Below are 3,767 nucleotides of genomic sequence, written 5' to 3' on the forward strand. Positions count from 1 at the left end.
GACGACTGGATCTCAACCCGTAATGCATTACCAATGGCATTTTTTTCAAAACTTTTTTTTTTCACTGTATTACACTTTTATAAGGTGGAATAGACTTATTAGAGATGTTTACAAGCAAAAATAATGATATCCCACCTTTTTTCGATTTTTAATGGTAAAAGTTGTTAGGACGCTCAGAACAGCTCAAAAGGGCCTAAATCATCACTTTTAGACGAAATTACGGGGTGTAATGCATTACCAATGGCATTTTTTTCTAAACTTTTTTTTTCACTGTATTACACTTTTATAAGGTGGAATAGACTTATTAGAGATGTTTACAAGCAAAAATAATGATATCCCACCTTTTTTCGATTTTTAATGGTAAAAGTTGTTAGGACGCTCAGAACAGCTCAAAAGGGCCTAAATCATCACTTTTAGACGAAATTACGGGGTGTAATGCATTACCAATGGCATTTTTTTCAAAACTTTTTTTTTCACTGTATTACACTTTTATAAGGTGGAATAGACTTATTAGAGATGTTTACAAGCAAAAATAATGATATCCCACCTTTTTTCGATTTTTAATGGTAAAAGTTGTTAGGACGCTCAGAACAGCTCAAAAGGGCCTAAATCATCACTTTTAGACGAAATTACGGGGTGTAATGCATTACCAATGGCATTTTTTTCAAAACTTTTTTTTTCACTGTATTACACTTTTATAAGGTGGAATAGACTTATTAGAGATGTTTACAAGCAAAAATAATGATATCCCACCTTTTTTCGATTTTTAATGGTAAAAGTTGTTAGGACGCTCAGAACAGCTCAAAAGGGCCTAAATCATCACTTTTAGACGAAATTACGGCGTGTAATGCATTACCAATGGCATTTTTTTCAAAACTTTTTTTTTCACTGTATTACACTTTTATAAGGTGGAATAGACTTATTAGAGATGTTTACAAGCAAAAATAATGATATCCCACCTTTTTTCGATTTTTAATGGTAAAAGTTGTTAGGACGCTCAGAACAGCTCAAAAGGGCCTAAATCATCACTTTTAGACGAAATTACGGGGTGTAATGCATTACCAATGGCATTTTTTTCAAAACTTTTTTTTTCACTGTATTACACTTTTATAAGGTGGAATAGACTTATTAGAGATGTTTACAAGCAAAAATAATGATATCCCACCTTTTTTCGATTTTTAATGGTAAAAGTTGTTAGGACGCTCAGAACAGCTCAGAAGGGCCTAAATCATCACTTTTAGACGAAATTACGGGGTGTAATGCATTACCAATGGCATTTTTTTCAAAACTTTTTTTTTCACTGTATTACACTTTTATAAGGTGGAATAGACTTATTAGAGATGTTTACAAGCAAAAATAATGATATCCCACCTTTTTTCGATTTTTAATGGTAAAAGTTGTTAGGACGCTCAGAACAGCTCAAAAGGGCCTAAATCATCACTTTTAGACGAAATTACGGGGTGTAATGCATTACCAATGGCATTTTTTTCAAAACTTTTTTTTTCACTGTATTACACTTTTATAAGGTGGAATAGACTTATTAGAGATGTTTACAAGCAAAAATAATGATATCCCACCTTTTTTCGATTTTTAATGGTAAAAGTTGTTAGGACGCTCAGAACAGCTCAAAAGGGCCTAAATCATCACTTTTAGACGAAATTACGGGGTGTAATGCATTACCAATGGCATTTTTTTCAAAACTTTTTTTTTTTCACTGTATTACACTTTTATAAGGTGACGTGCCACACCTTGGGTCGGCTTCAACGTCTCGGCGAACCACCAACTTCGGGGGTCAGACGCTATCGGGGAGCATCTTATTGGTTCCAGGACGAGTCCTGTCAGTAAAAAATCTTCTGACGAAACGCGTTTTCAAGACCAGAGGGAAGAAGGAAGTTGCTGACACCATGATTACAATGCAAGATCAACATCTTGGACAGGTGAAGACCCTTTCTACCGCGGAGGAAGGTGAGGTGTTAACAGTAATCTTTTTTTGCGTTTCTGAACTATGTAAATAACACGAACGGAAAAACCAAACAGTTTTGGTAATGAAGGTTAATTAGGTCAAACGAACATGCTATCTCTACATACCTTAGTCATTGAATCATTGTCTACGTTCATTTTACATCATTTGTATTTACTTACTTATTTCATGAATTCACATTTCTAATTTATCTGCACTTCTAAATTAAATGAATATAGAATTTTAAATAGAGAGTTTATAGAAGCTTTTTGTCTATGAGGTTAATTGTAAGTAAATGTTTCGGTTAAATGTAACACATAGGAACAAGTCAGTATTCGACTATTATTATGTACTCAAAAATGATAATTCTTCTTTTAAATTCATCTTTGTTCAGAGAGTCTACTTCGTAAAAAATAACATTCTCGGAATGCCCGACGCTGACAAAACGGCAGCTATAGTGGCGTTGGCTCAGCATGGGGTCAACATTAAGGAGTTTGCTGACACTCTCGTCGATAGGTAAGCGGAAAATTGATTTTTTAATGTATACAGAATTGCGATGATGTTGATCATTTTTGCGTCGATATCTGTTTTCATAAGGATTATTTATTATACGCTATTCTTAATATAAAGTAGTTAGAATGACCAGCTACTTAATGTTGTTTACCTGATTTTATTATTTGCTATTGCTTTGTTTTGTTTAGTGTTAGCGTTGTCTTCGAAAAGATAGCATTGATGAGATGATTAAGTGTGTCTTGTAAATGAATCGTGAAACGATAAATAGCGACGACAACAATTAACGTTGGCATTAGTGAGTGACAATTTCTTTTTAATTACAACACAGCGAAGCAGAAGAAGACATGAAAAAGTCCATTGAGGCAAGCGATGTGATCGGGGGAGAGAAAAGGAAGCTGTGCGCCGCTTCAACGCTGCTGTCTCCACTATATGATGCCGATGATGACAACGACTTTGATCTGACAACCAGTAAAAGGAGATCAATTTAAACAGTCTTTCTATGTAAAAAGGGTGTGACCGTGCAGGCAGAAAATGGCATACTTATGTACTAAATGGTGAAAGTACTTCAATTAATTGTTAAATTACAAGGAATAAAATAAGTACCATTTCCTGTCGGATCACAGAAGCATAAGTGAACCTCCCCCAACCTACCCCAGATGTTCTCCCCTCTCCCCTAACCATTCGTGGCTTGTACCTCATTGCGGTCGGGGTGTGTTTGTTGTGCTCTTCAGTTTGCCTTGTTTTTGAAGGGTTTTTTCCTTGGTCTGCCACCTTTTTACTTGGACGGATTACCTACAAGGATCCTACAATCACCTGACTCTGTGCTGAACACTTCTGGATAAACTCCGTTGCTGCTTGAGCCCTGGTTACCAAGCTGCCCCGTTCCTACTGGACTGACCCAGTCAACTCTTCGTCTCCTGGACATCCCAATTCGCCTGTGAGTTCTGCATTCAACTGCCTTCCGCACTGTGACATGTGACCTTGATGTCTTCATCGGTGACCATCTTGTCCTACCGTACCACCGACGGATGAACTTCCACCCGAGTGGCCGATCTGAACACCACACACCCACCCTTTTTCAAACTTCCTCAGGAACAACGACAACTTTTCTTCATTTTGTACTGTGATGCTCAATTTAATCGTTGAATAACAATCACCGTTTCCCAAACAGGTTTTTTCCACACATCTAGATCTAATTTCTGTCGACTTTTCCTCCTCCTTTGGTGGGAGGGTTAAATTAGGCACACATGGCACCATGCTGAGGGTTTTCCGCCTGGTACATTCCTGCCTTGAC

The 3,767-nt window shown here is 36.8% G+C and overlaps 1 long non-coding RNA gene across 1 annotated transcript in view; it reads right to left on the reverse strand.

Annotated features, from left to right (window-relative positions):
• LOC118422524 overlaps window positions 1-3,665 on the reverse strand; it is a 56,053-nt gene extending 52,388 nt beyond the window's left edge. The window contains exons 1-2 of the long non-coding RNA XR_004831922.1: window positions 3,077-3,665; window positions 2,085-2,088 (exon numbers count right to left, since the gene is read on the reverse strand). This is a non-coding gene — a long non-coding RNA (uncharacterized LOC118422524). The remainder of the gene's footprint in view (window positions 1-2,084; window positions 2,089-3,076) is intronic.
• Between the last annotated feature and the right edge of the window lie 102 nt (window positions 3,666-3,767).

This window comes from Branchiostoma floridae, chromosome 9, assembly GCF_000003815.2.
Source record: "Branchiostoma floridae strain S238N-H82 chromosome 9, Bfl_VNyyK, whole genome shotgun sequence".
NCBI lineage: Eukaryota > Metazoa > Chordata > Leptocardii > Amphioxiformes > Branchiostomatidae > Branchiostoma > Branchiostoma floridae.